Genomic DNA, 18,824 nt, shown 5'->3' with positions numbered 1-18,824 from the left:
TTTGAAATCTTCCTGGGAATAATTATGTGGATGGGTTTAAATAAAAAACCTCGACTATCCGATTATTGGTCCAAGAATATCCTGTACGTCAATGATATCAAAAAGCGTATGTCACGAAATCGTTTCGAACTAATATTACGTATGTGGCATTTTTCTAATAATACAGAATGTCCAAAAGGTGATCGACTTTTTAAAATTCAGCCCTTAATTGATCGTTTACTGGCCAAATTTCAAACTGCCAGAATTCCGAACAAAAACGTATGCATTGATGAGACTCTAGTACCGTTTCGTGGCTTTCAAACAATATATCCAAAATAAAAACATAAATTTGGAATAAAACTCTACAAATTATGCACAGAAAATGGGTATACTTTCAATATGAAAGTTTACTGCGGAAGAGACGTTTTGGAGCCAGGGATTTCAGCATCATCTTCAGTTGTTATGTCGCTGATGGACGGTCTCCTAGATTGTGGTAGAATACTGTACACAGATAATTTTTATACACATCTCATAGGCACACTCAGATCGAACAGAAAATTAAACCCCCAAGAAGTTGTGAAAGCAAAGTTAAAAAGAAATGAAATTATTGCACGAGAAAGTAACACAGGAGTTGTTGTAATAAAATGGAAAGATAAAAGAGATGGATTAATGCTTAGTACAGTACACTCAGACAGAAAAGTAGAGGCGTAAAGCGTTTATTGACTTTTCAGACTGAAAAAAAATGGAATCAGCAAGAAGAAGGTGTGCAGTTTGTTATGAGAATCTGAAAACAGAACATGGAAGAGACTATGCTATGAAAAAATGTAAGCAGACTCCATACAAATGTGACATTTGTGAGACATTTTTCTGTGTGAAGTGTTTTTTTGTGAAACATAAAACTGTAAAAATTTGATTTATAAAGAACTAAATAGTTTGTCACTTTCACAAATATCTACTTAATTTGATTGTTTTTTGGTAATACATAATTTACAGTAAAATGTGCATCTTATGTTTTACGGCTATTACAATAGTATTTTTCACGCAAACCATTGGGCTAACTTCAGTAATCTGACCACTGGGCCATGTACAAATGCTTTGTATATGAATAACGTGTAAACTGTGAATGATATTTGTCTCACAGAGCATAGAACCAAACCTGTCGTTGGAATTATATTTAACTCACAAAACGTCTGGTCAAAACGGAGCGTGAGTTAAATACAACTCACATGGCGGTTAATGTGTTAAGATAATAATGATATGTGACAAAAATATTGTAAATAAGAGACAAAAATTATATACAGATACAGGTTATATACAGATAAATTCCATACAATTTCTTTATTTTAAAAATAGAGATATGTAGTGTTCACAGTTTATTGCACACTTAGTAACCAATTAAGCTAAGTATTCTCGTTTAAAAAAATTTATAGTAAAATTTGACATTAGGTATATCTGCTATGTATCTAATAATTATGCTTATCAAAATAATGAAATAATTAATAATACTATGTATATATGTAATATATATTAGGCTGAAACCTTAATGTAATTAGTTTATTCTTGTATTTAGATCACTCATCTGCTATGTTCATGTGTTAAACATAAAAATGTCACTACTTTTTTTATAAATAACTACGGAAATACTTAATAGGTTATTTTTAGTCAACAATATAATATCTAGATAGATAAATTTGTACTGATTTTACAATTAGAAAAAAAGAAAATTATAAACTAAGATTAACATAATAATAGTATAATGAAATTACCTTTTGTGACGCAATATTTAAAACACACAATTAAAACCAATTAAAACACTATAAAACCGAATTTTTCACAATAAAACATCGACGTTTCCACGCATTTTTCGAGATTTGGAAGTTTTTAAAATTATTTTCGAAATGACGTCACGGAGTAGTTGGCTTTGAGTTTACCGACCTACCCTGATGTGGGCTGGAAGACCCTAAGGCAGACAGTAGACTAACGGTACACCGGCCCCCTATACGAGATAATTTTAACATTTCGTTCATTTGGGATATTTTTAGCATGGGAAGTCACCATTTTTTACTCTTCTTTCCTCTCTCGCTCGTGCCTTCGTTTGTTTTTCATTTTTCACGTGCAAGGACGTTGCCCGCATTGGGCTGGTGGGGCAATTTTCAAAACAAACGAGTACTGTTTAATAGCAAATTTGATTATTTCGCTCGGTATTTTATTCGGTATGTTTGTGTATATTACGATAGGATCAATAAATCTATTAAAATCTTTGAATGTTGATGATTAATAGCTAGAAATTTTGTAGTTTGACCGTAAAAAATTACATCGAGCTCACAGGGTGAGCCATCTCACTCTCAAGATAAAAATCAATTGAAAATGAGGGAGTCAGTATTAGAAGCAATAAAAGAAGATTAGGTAAAATTAAAACAAAGGAACACATTTTAAAATGAAATATATTTACTAGTTCAAGTGCAGCCTAGGTAGCTTAAAAGTGAGTGCATCCGCCTTCGGTGCTGAATGACCTGGGTTTAATACAAAAATCAAAAAGTTTGCTAGCTCGTTGCTTTGAAGCCTCTGATAACCACAAGTCGAAATCTGTTTAATACAGCTCTTCTATACTTACACGTTCGGATTTAATTAAACTGCAGATTCCCTATATCTGTGTACACTAAATGATACATAAAAGAAACATATGTAGAGGAGTTGATTACGTTCAAATTTGAATATTAAGAAAAGGATCAAAGAGTCAAAAAATCGGTTTTATAGAATTATATATATATATATATATATATATATATATATATATATATATATATATATATATATATTGCTGCACTGTATATATATATATATATATATATATATATATATATATATATATATTTGGGCTATGGTACTATATACAGTATAGCCCAAAATAAACAGTACTGAAACTGAAACATAGATGTCTCTTTTTCGCGCTGTCATACCCACATTAACTAGTATAAACCTTTCAAATTTTCCTTAAACAATTAATTAGTAAGGCCTAATTGTTAAAAGTGATGTTAAGTACAGAGGAGAAAGTGTTTCTGGCGAAGCATTATTTTCTCATACGGAATCGGCCGATGTAATGGCTAAGTCTGCGACACGTGTGTGATCAATTCACACCACGGTTTAATAAACGTTCTCCAAGTAATACTATAATTTTAAAGGTTATTGAAAAGTTCTGAAATATGGGTAATCTATTCTGACAACGAAAAGGAAACTCGGGGCATTCCAGGACAACAATAACCATGAACATGTTCTTGAGCGAATCTTGGAAAATCTTGGAAATACCAAAAATAATTTTATGAGTTATGATAATGAGAAAACTGTTTATAGTTTTAAGATTCGTTTTCTGCCTGTTTGTAAATTGTAAAGTCATAAAAGTTCTTATTTTGGACCTTGGGAAAAGAATCAAATTAATTTGCTAGTCAATTCTGTATTATATTATGATGGCCAATACCAATAGCCAAACCAACGTTCAGTAATGGACATGGTATTTCTGTTTGACATTTCTGATTCAACTATTTGCCTGTATTTTTAATTTGTGTATGCCTAACACACATAGTTGTGGTAATACGCTTAAATAATTTCATCTTCTTCTTCTAAGTATGCCTCATCTTTTGGAGGACATCGACGATCATCGCTGTTTATTTTACTCTGTCTTCAGCAGTTTTTAAGAATTTTTCTGTTGTTTTTTTCACTACTTTGCTTTAAATTTTTTAACCAGGATTTGTGTCGTCTCTTCTTTTTCATTTTTTACCTTTAGTTGTATAACTAATGGCATCAACTCATGTTGTTCATTTCGTGAACAAAGTAGCTTATTTTTATTTTCTTTATAGTGTCAGTATTGCTTTTATTATCCTTGTTAAGGGTTCTGTGTTTGTTACGTGGTGTCCAGTATTCCCAGTTTTCATTGCATAATACTACTTTCATCTTGTTGAAAGAGCTTCCGGCCATTGTTGACTTAGCTCACATCTCAGGTAATGGAATATGAGCACTTTCTCTAAAGCTTTTCCTTTCTTTCGTCTTCAATCTTGTTCTGACTGATAATAATGATTTCTGTTTTGTTTTGTACTCAAAACCATTCCACACTTTTTGCCAGTACTGCGTAGAGCGATCAGCCAAAATCTGCAAGGATTTCTTCTTCTCTGCTGTTGACAAGGAGTACCGTATCGTCTGCAAATCTAAGATTATTCATTAGTGTTCCGTCAATTGATACACCCTTATTTACGTCTTTTAGTTCTCTCTCTTCCGAGCAGATATAAAAACGTAAAGGCGATAGTACACATCCTTGTCGTACTCCTCATCTTATAGGTATATCTTTAGATTTTTGTTAGTCTAATTGTATTATGACTTTCTTATATCGGTATAAATTGGTAATGAACCTCACATCCTGATTATCTATTTCTGTGATTCGAAGTCTCTTTGCAAGCCTCCTATGTTGAATTTTGTAGAAGGCTTTTTCAAAGTTAACTAGAGATATGGATATATCATAGTTGACATCTCGACACCATTCTATAAGTGTTTTTACAGTAAATAATAGCTTTCTAGCGTCAACAGCTCTTATAAATCTTAGTTGGTTTCCTGTTATTCTATCGTTTAGATTTTAAGACAGAGAGGATTACAAGAAGACTTTTAAAACATGGTTTATTAAGCTTATTGTTCTATATTCTTCACATTTCATTGCGTTGGGTTTTTTGAGTACTGAGACGAACACAGCTATTAGCCATTCTTTTGGAATTTCCCCATTATCGTAGATTTTATTAAATTATTCTACTAATATGTAAATGTTGTTTTCTGTTAGAAGGCTTATGATTTTTGTAGACATTTTATCCGGTCAGATGGCTGTATCATTTTTTATATGTTTTAGTGCTTCTTCAATTAGTCCTTTGGTAATTACAGCCCCATCTCTTGTTCTTGGTTCTATTGTCTTCATTTGTTCATTGTCGTCAAATAGCTCCTTTATATATCCTTCCGATATATTTATTTTCTCACCACTTTCAATTACTATTTTGTTAATTTTGTCTCTTATGTTGCAATATCTTTTTTCTTGTATATGCTTATGTATCGCTTTCCTGTTGTTGTTGTATTATGTTTCACAGAAGCTTTTTTAACTTTCACCATTTTTCTGTTGAGTTAAGTTGTCATAGTCTTTCTGCTTCCTGATTTCCTTGTGTATTTTATGTTTGAAGCCCAGCAAGATGGCCAATGAGTAGAACTTAACCTACCTAAACAAGGCCAAGAAGCGCTACAAGGTGTTCTGCATACAGCGGATTAGAACTCATCAGGAACATCAGGAACTCGAACATTAGAAATAAGCAGAACTACTCTGACAAGATAATGGCAAGTGTGTCTTTGCCAAAACGTCGTCAAAACAATGTTTTTTCTAAAAACCAAAATTATTCAACGCGAATTTAAGTGTATATATTGTCAATAAATAAATTATTGCCAAGATAAGAAATACCGATTATACAGTATATTTTGTAAACATATATAATTTAATTAAAATAAAAACAAAATCGGTAATGAAATAAATTGTCTACGCCCATGGTCTGGAACTCCTTAACTTACACAAAGCGACAGGATCCTAAACAGTAGAAGATCACGATTCGTGTGACTTTGATTAGCCTAAACGTGACAAATGATAAAGGTAATTGTTTAGCTGACAGTTGATTTTTTGAACTGATAAAAAACTAGAAGCTTGAAAACTCTTAAGAAAACAGAAGTTTTTTGACGAAACCAATATTGAGAAGACTGTATGTCATTAAGAAGCAGAAAATCCGGGATATAATGAACATACGACAACGAACAACGAACTACATAACGAAATAACAATAGTTTTACTCATGAGTTAGTTTAGAATGGGGAACTTTTTTAAACTCTAATTTATTGGTATGTTTTACTACTAATTCCCAAAAGTCCTCTTCTGATCTTATCATTATACTGACTATTGTTTGCAACCTAGTCGGCGTCAAACTTTAATCTTGTTCACTGTGATGACATTTAAGATATTGTATTTGGCAAGTCATGGAGCTTTTCTTGGGAGATTTCGTGCAGTAGTTTCCCATTGCTTTCTGCACCGCAGTATCAGTACCAGTAAAGTGGATATCGGCGCAACCCAACTGATATTAAACCAACAACCGCTGGAGAGTTTAGAGATTTAAATACCTTGGATGTTGGATTACCCAAAATCTGGATCCATCCTTCGAAATTCGATGTAGAATTGAACAGGCAAGAAACTCATTTCAAAAATTCAAGCCTGTATTATCCAATAACTCATTAAATTTGGAAATCCGTGAAAAGTTTACAAGATGTTACGTGTGGTCTGTACTTTTGTATGGATGTGAAACTTGGACTTTAAACGCCGATATCATGAATAAAATCGAGGCGTTTGAGATGTGGTTGTATCGAAGGATACTAAAAAGTCCATGGACTAGCAGAACCAGAAACGAAGAAGTTCTTCGAAGAATGGGACATCAACGAACTCTATTAAATATTATTAAGAGGCGTAAACTAGAATATCTTGGACATATAATCAGAGGACCAAGATATGAGTTCCTTCGGCTAATTTTCAACGGTAAAATCGAAGGAAAGAAATGGATAGGACGGAAGAAACTCTCTTGGTTGAGGAATTTGCGGCAGTGGACAGGTTTGACATCGGACCAATTGCTACACGTAGCGCAAGACCGAGATCAGTATAACAATATTATAAGCATGGTAGTCGCCGACGTTCCGTAGGGATATGGCACTCTAAGAAGAAGATTTGGCAAGTCTTAGAATGTGGCCTAAGTAAACTTTTCGCTGTTTAACGATGTCAAGTACCTCTTTTTGGGTATTAGCCTTTCTTTGAACCTCTGCATTTTGTAACATAATCAATCCAAGATATTTCGAGTAAGATTATATTTCGAATGTTTTTATACCGTTTTGTAAGCCATGACATTGTTCTTCTGCCTACTCTTCTTCGACCTTCTATCTTCTCTTCAATTATTTTTTGTAGCAGGTTATATTTGCCATTTCTCATTATATGGCCTAGGTACAGGGCCGCATTTGGCTTCATGATACCCTTAAGCTGACCGAGTTTTTTACATGTAATTTAGTATATAAAGAATAGTATGTAATAGGAAATAAGTCCTTTATTTCTTCAATGTCCGTCTAAAATACTTTTCACCAAGCCTTCTTCTAAAAAAGTCTTCTATCACTGTACTGCAATCTAACTTTGTGGCAATTTCCGATTCTATACACAAAATAGACAAAGCATTTAATTTATATTAAAATTCACAGAAAAACACATTCGTAACACTATGTCGATATTCGGGTAGATATCTTGAAGATAATGGTAGCTGAGGTAAGTTGACTTTTTACTTTTTACCAGATACTGCACAGGATGTTTAAAAATTACATCACTAATCGATAAAGTAATCTCCAAGATCATTTCTGAAAGTTACTATGAGATTTTGAGCTTTTGATCTCAAAATACGTTCTTCTACTTTTCCGGAAGATTTCACGATTTGTGTCAGAAAATTTAATTTATCTTGGTACTCATTGAATGACATGCCTTCTTTTAAATTCAGCTATGTACTAACTAATGATGACTAAATAGGTATTATTTTAAAATATTCTCTGCCATCCAGTTAAAGATCTTCAGTTCATCCATTATCATATTTTTTTGTTTCTTTTGAAAATCTTTTTACAGTTGTTTTCGTAACTTTTATTTTCAACAATTTAGCAAGTGATTTGTAATAATCAAAATCATTTTTTGAGGAGAGAAATATTCTACTAGAGACGCATACCTCTCTGTAACAGTTAGAACATCTATATTTTTATGAATACTTTATTAAGCCGGTATAAAATTGTTTTCCAAAACCAAACAATAAAAGCTGTCTCAAATCTTTTGAACTTTGAATTTCTACAGCTAAATTTAGTGAATGGGTAGCATGGGGTAAAAACATTTCTAAAGGGTCATGCTCCTTTATCTTAGCTTGCAAGCCATTATAGTCATATTTGACGTACTGTCTGTCACAGGACTACCATCTACAATAATTTATATTGATATTAAAACTATTCAATTCTGACATAATTGAATTGATTTGTTCTGCTTTGTGGCCAACGTAGGAATGAATGCGAAAAATCGTTCACGTAAAGAACTAATAAGTAGAACATACCTATCTAGTAAAAATGTAACAAATCTAAAAAAAAGCTGGTCAATGTGAGATACATCAGGAGTAGAGTTAACTACAATGTTCAAATACTTGGCTTCTCTTAACTTGCTACATAATATACTCTTCAATCTCTTAGCCATTATTGTCATTATTGCGTCACATTTAATAGATGACAGGTAATCTTTGTGACCAAAGCCAGGATTTCTATGTCTTGAAATATGTGTTGCCAAGAACGTGTCAAATTCAGCAATTAATCAAACCATCAAATAGTCTCCATACCTGTGAGGACTTATTATACTATTGTCCCCAATGAGAGCTAGACCTTTTGAAGTAAGAATACTAATGGCAGCACACATTCGGGTTAAAATTGTTTGCTCGCCAGTAAATGGTATAGTCATAGTTGTGCCAAAAGTCTTGAATCTATCCTATTGAGAGCAATGCTTCTTGTATTTATATCAAAGATTGACGATTTGTGAGCGGCCAAGTTCTCGTGGAGACTAACATAATTTTTGGCGTTTTCCCAATCAGTAAATCCATCTTTACTATCAAATTGGGAGCATTCTTTTTTTCAGAATATTAAAAATGGATCACAAAAAACTGCATTCTTACTTTCGAAATAGATTAACCAACTTCTTTTTGCTCATTTGGTTTATTTCACTATTTGCAAGTTTTCGGTTGAAAAGTGTTTTCGTTAAAAAACGATTATGATCTGAGTAAGTTCTCTTACCTTTATTGTTTTGATCAAACTCATTTTTACAAACGATTTTTTAATTCAAACCCACCAAACCGGTCAGGTTAGAAAGTTTTTTTCGAAAATCACTCGATATACAATTTCGAATAGCATACGAAATCATATTATATGAAGAGGATTCTCATCGGATAAATTTGAAGTGAACAAAGGTCTTAGATAAGAAGATCCATTATCCACGGTGCTTTTTACCTTGGTATTGGAAATAATAATCAGAAATAGCAGAGTTAAAACGACCGAATCTATCTTCAACAATGAACATTAATGTTTGACCTTCGCTGTTGATATTACCAGTTTAACCGAAAATAATTAAGAAATTTTGAGCTAAAAAGATTACAAAAGGGGGCAAAATATTTTGACCTAGCAATGAACCAGGAAAAGTCGAAGTACATGATATTCGGAAATACACAGCAAAACGAAGAGGACATGCTACTTTCATATCTAATGAATCAAAGGAATATAATTTCGAGAAAGTGGTCCATTTCACGTATCTGGGGGTTATTATAAAAAGGAAAGGTTAAAAAGAATGGGAATTGAATGCCAGATTGCCTAAGAAAAAAATAAAAAGTTGGGAAGCCTAAGACCACTAATCAACTACAAATATGTATCGAGAAAAGTAAAGTTAAGAATATTATAAAACGGTAATAAGGCCCACAGTGACGTATGGTAGTAATGTATGGACAATGGAAAATGGAGATAATGGACAAATACGGAGAAATTAAAAAGATGAAAAAGCAAAATGCTCAGAGTAGAAGAATGAGGAGAAAACACGGTGGAAGGTTGGGTACGGCGGAAAAACAGTGCGCTAGAGGAACTGCATAACGAACCAAGCATCAGTCGCTTCACAAAATCATAGAAAGTAAGTAGATAAGGCATGAGATGAGAATGAGGAGAAAACACGATGGAAGGTTGGGTACGGCGGAAAAAAGGTGAGCTAGAGGAACTGCATAACGAACCAAGCATCAGTCGCTTCACAAAATCATAGAAAATAAGTGGATAAGGCACGAGATGAGAATGGAAAGAAAGAGAATGTCAAATATGATCCTAAAACGAAGACCAATCACGAAACGAAGGAAATGATGACACAGATAAAGATGGTTTGATAGCGTACAGGAAGATATCAGAAATGAGAGAATTAATGGTTGGGAAAAAAAGCAGCAAACAGGAATCAATACAAGAGAATCAATTTAGTAGGCAAAGAGCATGATTATTAGGAAAGTATTGTATTAACCCCTAACTGGTATGGCGGGGTCATTTTAGACCCCAAAAACAATGGTTATTAAAATTCCAGAAAAAGGAGAACTCCTGGCAACGCCGCCGTCCAGCTATTCGTCTGTGGCGTTGAGTACATTACTTGAACGTAGTCGCTGCAGTTGACTTTGTACTTTGTTGAGTGTTAGACGTCGATAGGGTCAAAATTGACCCCGCCATACCTTAAAAAGGCCAATTGTCAGTGATTTAGTTTTAAATAATTATGGCTAATTCAAGTGTTACAACGAGACCCTTGACACAACAGGAGTTAGAAGACATAGCTGAACAGATTGGTGACAGCGATTTCGACATATCTGATGCAGAGACAATTGTTAGTGAGCATGATACTGACTCTGAAGCTGGTGATCAAAGTGACACTGGGAATAATAACGATCAAATCTTAGGTACCGAATCGAGTAGTGAGGATGACAGTAGTGATAACGAACAGCAAAGTTACTATTACGGGAGAAATAGAAAAAATGGTCAAAGCAAGCTCCTGCGTCGAGCCGAACTCGTGCAACAAATATCGTGTCACATGTACCAGGACTTGCTGGACCAGCACGAATAAACAAACCCATTCCAACTGTTAGTTGATGATAAAATAATTGACCAGATTATTGAGAGAACCAACGAAAAAATAACCAGTTTGCAAACAAATTATGGAGATAACGCTTTAGGATGCAGTACAATAAACCATGTTGACAAAATTGAAATGTTAGCTTTTTTGGTCTTTTGTATTTGGCAGGCGTGTTCAAATCAAACAATGAAGATATAAATTCTCTCTTTACAACTGATGGTACTGGTCGTGATATATTCCGTTCCGTAATGACAGCAAAAAGGTTTAGTTTTTTACTGACATTTACAACATTACCAAAGTGGGGTGGATGTACTGGATCAAACTTGTGCCAACTACAAAGTAAGACGGCGTACTAGAAGATGGCCACAACCTATTTGGTTTCGGATCATGGATGTTGCTGGTGTCAATGGACATGTTTTATATAACGCTGCTAATCCAGAATCTGGATTGACACGGCAAAAATTCTTGATTGATTTAGGTAAACAGCTAATACACAATCACTTAGTTCGGCGTGCTGTTATGGTAAATATTCCCAGAGAATTGAAAGAACTTATTCGTCGAGTTGGCCACATCCCGGTAGACGACCAAAACCAGTCAAGGCAAAGAGCTCCTAAACGTGGGAGATGTTATATTTGCCCACGTAATGATAATAGACAATCACTTAGATGTAATAAGTGTGAAAAACATATATGCAAAAACCATTGTGTTACATTAAATTTTTGTAATAGGTGTAATATTGAGTAGTTATCATCATGTTCATACTTGTTTGTTAAATTTTTTGTATATAATTAAATATTTCTTATTTGGTTTTTGATCCTTTATTTAAACATTATTTAATAAGAATTTATTACTTTTTGAAAATACACGTGTGTTTTTTCGTTATTTTTTAAGATTTTTTACTTGGAGTGGTTTTTTAAGCCAACCCCATATATTTCTTTCTAGCAGTAAGTGATTTTTTGGTTTATGCAGTGTTATAATCATTAATATAATACTTTTGTATTGTAATTTGCTTAATTTTTTGTTTATTTACACAAAAAAATCCAAAGGTCAAATATGACCCCGCCATACCTTATATGTATTTTTTTCTTGCCATACCAGTTAAGGGTTAATTGTATTTTAGCCCTAGGCTGTGAAGGTTTGATGGGCTTTGTAAATAAATAATTATCAAGTTCTGTTTTATTAATAATTTCTTTATATATATATATATATATATATATATATATATATATATATATATATATATATATATATATATTGTTATGATTGTTTATTTTGAGTTCAAACTTAGTTTATTGAGCCAATAAAAAAATTATAACTTATCTGTTATCAAAAGTAAAATAATCCTTATATTACCTGTGTTCGATGGATTCAAAAGATTTTCTAGTTGTCTTTTATCGGGAGAGAAGAAAGGATAATAATACAAATATATTATATTACAAAGATTTACGTTTCTTTATTTTATATGAACGAATAAAACAATTATTAAATTCTGTCGTTATCTTATCAATCAGCATACAAGAAAATAAATCAAATTATTATGATAATAAGATTATAAAGCTACATACATTTATATTACGTGAAAAACCAATTTTACTTAAAATTTTCTTTACTTGAAAAAAAAGAAACCACAAAACTTTAAACTTTTGATTAGCCTAACAAAACCTCAGTTCTTAAATTTGAATGCTAATGACCATGATGTCGAAACGATCCTTCACAGATATAAAATTCAATTGTACAAGCACTTACAGTTTATTTTCTTCTTGAGTTGTATGTTGGAACATACCCAGAAAAGTCCAGTCTCCTCAAAGATGTGATCTCCCCTTTTTGGCACCTCGGCTCCTTCTTTACGTCTCTGCAAAACCTCCTGCAGACTACACAAAAAACACCTGATTCACTTCTGCAACCTCCGCTACTTATTTATGACACCAGGAACTCCTTTTGTCAACTTGATGCCGTAAGAATACTTTCACATATACTTTATAAAATGCCCACGGTAGATACAAGGAACCTTTTTTAATCTACTTGTTATCTCCTTCAAACTATTCACTTCTTTTCGTTACGCCGGTATCCAAACTCACGAACCACACCTTATCTTGGGACACACGACTGTTTCCTTTCGATGACCAAAATATGACTGACTTCTCCTGTCTCATCATCGACTCCCAAATTCCCATTTAAAAACGACCGTCCAATCAAAAAGCTTAAATTGTGTTTACTATGATATTGGAAAAGCCTAATTTCGGTTTCAGAGAAAACTAAATAGCTTACTTTAAAATTGGTTTTTTTTTTAATACATCATTTATACATATTTCAAACGATTAGAATATGGTCATTTAATACTCGACTCTACAAACAATGAAGAGATTAACCTTCAGGTAAAATGTCTTCGAATTCTAAACAAAGGATTTTTGATAATTTTGTTTGAAATGGAAAAGGTCGTTTGCCAAACAAATTTCTACTCTTATCTACACTAAATCTTATCTTAAATTACTATATACAATTTGTTTATATTGATATCTTGAAATTTTATTTCGATGGATTTTTTTATTTATTTTTCTTTGGTTGGGAAAGAAGAAACATAACAATATATATATATATATATATATATATATATATATATATATATATATATATATATATATATACATATATATATATATAGTAAGAAAAAGTAGTCCAAAATTTTTTGACTAGTTTGGAAAAAATATATGTAAACACTTTTTTCTTTTTGGGTGTGGTAGTCAATAAAAACAGAGCTTTGCTAAGGCTTACTATTTATTCTGAATCCAAGCTTTCGGTGGTTTTTTGCCACCTTTATCAAGGTCTACAAAGAAAATTACTATGTTGTAACAGTTTGAATGGTGCCAAAAAAAGGCTATAAAAAAAACTATAAAAAACTTACCCGAATGTAAGATTCGTGGCAGAAACAACAACGTTAAATAACATGATATACTGAAGTTGCAAATACACTTTGAAAATTACTGTTAAAAAAACACTTTAAAATTACTAAATACGTTAAAAGTTAAAAACAAAATGAAGGACGACATGTTAAAACAGTCGTCGCTGCAGGCTTGATTTCAGTCACATTTCACGAGCAGAAAGAGAACGTGGGTGGACAATTATTGTTTAAATAGTTAGAAGAAAATACAAAAAACAACTTTGAAATTAACGTCTCACAAAATACTGTTTATGAATTTTGAGTACTACCAACTGTATTACCAACTTAAAAATAAGCGGGAAGTTAAAAATGTTATTTATGACATAAGCAAACGAAAGAAAATAGTATTTAGTAAATAGGTTTAGAAAAAATAATAACTCAAACAAAACAAAACTAAATTAGTAACTGAAGTTTGATCACAAGTATTCAATTAATACTGAAATTTTTAACAAAAGAAAAGAACAAAGAAAACTCTGAGATGCAAAATAGCTCAGTCAAAAGTCAATATAAAATTGTAAATTTTGCTAAGATTCTGGATCTCAGATCTCTTATTAAGATTGTTATTATCACTCTTGCTGATATGTACCATCTCTAAGAAAGTTCTCTTAAATTTATTTTTCTCTCTGGCTAATATTTTTCCATTGTTGAAATCTATCTTATGGTCTAGATCGATAGTATGCTCTGCCAAAGCACAAGTAGGTTTGTTTAATCTACAATCACTCTTATGAGAAATAATACGGCTAGACAGATTCCTTCCAGTTTCACCAATGTACGTGGATGGACATTCAGTACATTGAATGCAATAAACAACATCTGTAGTCTCTAGAGTGGTTAGGGGTTGTTTTATTTTGCTATACAGCTGACGTATGGTTTTGATGTTCTTGTTAGCTATTTTGATATTCTTAAAGTCTTTAAAAATCTTAGTGAGTTCAACGGTTAGTTTTGGAATATATGGAAGGGCATAAAAATACACACTTGTTGAAGCTGAATTATTTTGTCCTGAGGGCACTGATTGTGACATAGTAAGTCTGTTGTTTCTATTAACAAAGGGAACATTAAAAATTAATTTATTAATCAGTCTTAGAGGATATGAATTTTCAACAAAAATATTACGTAAGAGGTTGAGATCATGTTGAAGATAATCCGGATGAGATAACCTTTTGACACGTTCTTTCATCGCTAGGACTAAATTAGTTTTCATCCTCGGAGGATGGTGAGAGTGGTAGCTTATGAATCTATTGCTACATATGGGTTTTCTCTACTTAATCTTAATAAGAGATCTGAGATCCAGAATCTTAGCAAAATTTACAATTTTATATTGACTTTTGACTGAGCTATTTTGCATCTCAGAGTTTTCTTTGTTCTTTTCTTTTGTTAAAAATTTCAGTATTAATTGAATACTTGTGATCAAACTTCAGTTACTAATTTAGTTTTGTTTTGTTTGAGTTATTATTTTTTCTAAACCTATTTACTAAATACTATTTTCTTTCGTTTGCTTATGTCATAAATAACATTTTTAACTTCCCGCTTATTTTTAAGTTGGTAATACAGTTGGTAGTACTCAAAATTCATAAACAGTATTTTGTGAGACGTTAATTTCAAAGTTGTTTTTTGTATTTTCTCCTAACTATTTAAACAATAATTGTCCACCCACGTTCTCTTTCTGCTCGTGAAATGTGACTGAAATCAAGCCTGCAGCGACGACTGTTTTAACATGTCGTCCTTCATTTTGTTTTTAACTTTTAACGTATTTAGTAATTTTAAAGTGTTTTTTTAACAGTAATTTTCAAAGTGTAATTGCAACTTCAGTATATCATGTTATTTAACGTTGTTGTTTCTGCCACGAATCTTACATTCGGGTAAGTTTTTTATAGTTTTTTTTATAGCCTTTTTTTGGCACCATTCAAACTGTTACAACATAGTAATTTTCTTTGTAGACCTTGATAAAGGTGGCAAAAAAACACCGAAAGCTTGGATTCAGAATAAATAGTACGCCTTAGCAAAGCTCTGTTTTTATTGACTACCACACCCAAAAAGAAAAAAGTATTTACATATATATATATATATATATATATATATATATATATATATATATATATAAATATATATATATATATATATATATATATATATATATATATATATATATATATATAAATATATATATATATATATATATATATATATATATATATATATATATATATATATATTTATATTTAATTGTTTCTGTTTTTGATTTAAAACACACTCGCTGTTGATTACTCCCAACTGTGTAGATATTTTTCTGCTTCGAAAAAATGCCGTTTTCCAAAGGCAATATTTTAGTCAGATTTGTATCGAAGCGGATCCCTATCAGCCGATGTATATTTCAATGGGACGTGATACGTTTTGACATCAGAATTTGATTTATGAATAAATTATTGCCGACACGACAGCGTAGTGCCATCGGTCCGTGTCAGCTTTCGACCTTCTAAATTCTCTGTCCCCAACTCCATTGCTGCCTCTTTTTTTCCCGAAATTTTCTTTGATATGTAATTGGGTTACGCGGGCCTTTTGGCCTTTATATACGTTATTATTAATTGCAATATTAATATTATATACCTATGTCCTGTGAGTTATTGCTGTGGCATGGCACACATTAATACAGAAAAAAATGGAATTAAACTACTAGCGAATTTAAAAGTTAGGTGAAGATTACTTAATAATAATGATATCAAAAATTACGATGGTAATACGGGTGATTGGGATGATACTATACGTTATAGGTTAAAATTTAATTGTAGATAATAAATTAAACACATCACATATTATTATCTTAAACCATTCCACAATTATTTAAGTGTAGGTATATACTTTAAAATATATCTAACCACATGTAAAAACACAAAAGTGTTTTCCAGTCCAAAAAAAGAAGACTTTTTTGATGAAGTGAGAAGAGTGATTTGCTACACAGAAAATAATCGGGAAGAAAATACTACTAGATGATTTTAATAATCGGATTAGTAAAAAAAGTAACGATAAAGTTAAAATGGCGAAAATGTAGTCAAAGATAACGCCAGAATATCAATATGAATTTCGAAGACTGCACGGCTTTAAAAACATAAAGAAATCCACATTTCCACGAAAACACATTATCACCATCATCATCATTTACCTGTATACGTCCATTGCTGGACATAGGTCTCCCTCAGTTCTTTCCATCTGTTTCTGTCTTGTGCGGTTCAGTTGGTGGGCGTCCTCTGCTCCGTCTTGCTTCTTGCCTTGCCCATCGGTTGTCTGATAATCTGGTGACGTGTACTGCCCAATTCCATTTCACCGACGCCATGTTTTTTAAAGCGTCTGTTGTTTTTGTTCTACGACGCATTTCTTCGTTCGAGATTCGGTCTATCAGAGAGACACCTAACATCTGGAGCTACATGGCCTTCTGAGTCACGCGAATCTTATTTACTACCTTTTTTGTGAGTGTTAATATTTCCGCTCCATAGGTAATTACAGGCAACACACATTGGTCAAAGATTTTCCTTTTGAGACATATCGGTTACTTTACTTTACTTTACTTTACTCCGTGACGTTACAAGCCTTCGTGGGTTTTAGCCGACTCGACAACATGCCTCCACTGTTTTCTGTCTTGAGCAACCTCCATCCAATTCTCCACTCCCATAGTGCTTAGGTCTCCTGCTATATTATCTGGCCACCGGAGACGAGGGCGTCCGCGTGGTCTCCTTCCAGTTGGGACTTCCTCCCACACCAGTCTTACTGATCGACATATGGGTTGGTTCGATTTAAATACATAGTTGAATTAATACCAAACACCGCCTACTTGGCTAATCCAGCTTCTCTACATTTATGTTGATACCATGCTCGTTCAGATGTGCCTTCTTACAAGTATGATCTAAAAGCGTCGGGAATAGCTTTGGAGAGACGGTATCTCCTTGCCGAACTTCTCGCTGTATACAGAATTTATTTGTTTCTTGTTTAGATAGTCTTACGCTATCTGTGAAATTTTGGTTGATATATTTGATTATGTTAGTGTAGCGATGGTCTATTCGGCATTCTGTCAATGCTTTTAAAATTTTTTGATGGCTTATGGTATCGAATACTTTCTCTGTACTTTCTATCGTAGTCCACAAATATCAGTGTCAATGGTTTGTTGTATTCTGCAGACTTCTCTTTCAGGTTCTTTATCACTAGTAAGTGGTCGTTAGTGCTGTATCCCGATCTAAATCCAGCTTGTTTTTTGGGCCGATAAAAGTCTAACATAGCGTCCATTCTTTTTTTGATGATTTTTGTAAAAAGTTTATATTTTATGTGCGAAAGCAAACTAATAAGACTGTATTTTTTTAGATCTGTTATATCTCCTTGCTTGTGTAATAAAATAATGACTTCATTACTGCAACATAATTATTTTTATTTCTACACAGTATTTCCATTGTGATATTTGGCAGATATTCAATTTTGTTTTTTTAATAATAACTTTTCTTTGTTAATTGAACTAACTTTTTAAGTGTCAGTTAATTTGTAGTTATCAAATATATAAGTTGTAAAACGAACGTATTTCTTCTATTTCATACCGTATATTCATTTTACGCTTTAAAATATTATTTATATTATTATCTCCTTCAGATACAACTTGTTATTTGACTGTATTAATTTATCTTTATGTATAATATGTTGTGTTTTTAGTGTTTACCCCGGGATAAATAAATCATAGTTAATTAAAAATGTATTGCACTTCTTTAGATTATGATTAAATCTTCTAAATAACTAGTCATATTTGTATAGTAGTTTTAATATTATTGAGTCAGGCCCTGATCCCACCGCCATATTGGTATGATCGTTAGCCACACCTACTGACGCCGTTTTTAATACACACGTTAATATGCTCATAGCTTCTCCATAGATTCTAACTCGATGATTTGGTGGAGTTTATAAAAATTATCATCATTTGATTTACAATTTGATAGAAAATATAAGATCTTCTTCTTCTTCTCCTTTTTATGTAGACATGACTCGTTACATCATTTTCATGGTTTTCCCACTGATCGTCTTTCTAATGGGAAACCGTCTCTTAGCTTCTTTACTACTCTATTTGTTGTCATTCAGCTTATATGATCGTTCCATTCTACTCTTCTATTTCTTACCCAGTCCTTGATG

At 32.4% G+C, this 18,824-nt stretch overlaps 1 protein-coding gene across 2 annotated transcripts in view; it reads right to left on the bottom strand.

Annotated features, from left to right (window-relative positions):
* Positions 1–1,946, bottom strand: part of rols (zinc-RING finger and ankyrin repeat domain-containing protein rolling pebbles) — a 307,552-nt gene extending 305,606 nt beyond the window's left edge. Inside the window, exon 1 of one of the 2 annotated variants that reach the window (XM_072526863.1) lies at positions 1,746–1,946. The gene's annotated coding sequence lies outside the window, so the exon portion shown is untranslated. The remainder of the gene's footprint in view (positions 1–1,745) is intronic. The other variant, XM_072526866.1, reaches the window with a different exon arrangement.
* Positions 1,947–18,824: the final 16,878 nt, after the last annotated feature.

The sequence above is a fragment of the Diabrotica undecimpunctata genome, chromosome 3 (genome assembly GCF_040954645.1).
Source record: "Diabrotica undecimpunctata isolate CICGRU chromosome 3, icDiaUnde3, whole genome shotgun sequence".
NCBI lineage: Eukaryota > Metazoa > Arthropoda > Insecta > Coleoptera > Chrysomelidae > Diabrotica > Diabrotica undecimpunctata.
Note: the sequence above shows the minus strand (reverse complement) of the source record. Positions and strands in the feature narration are given on the sequence as shown.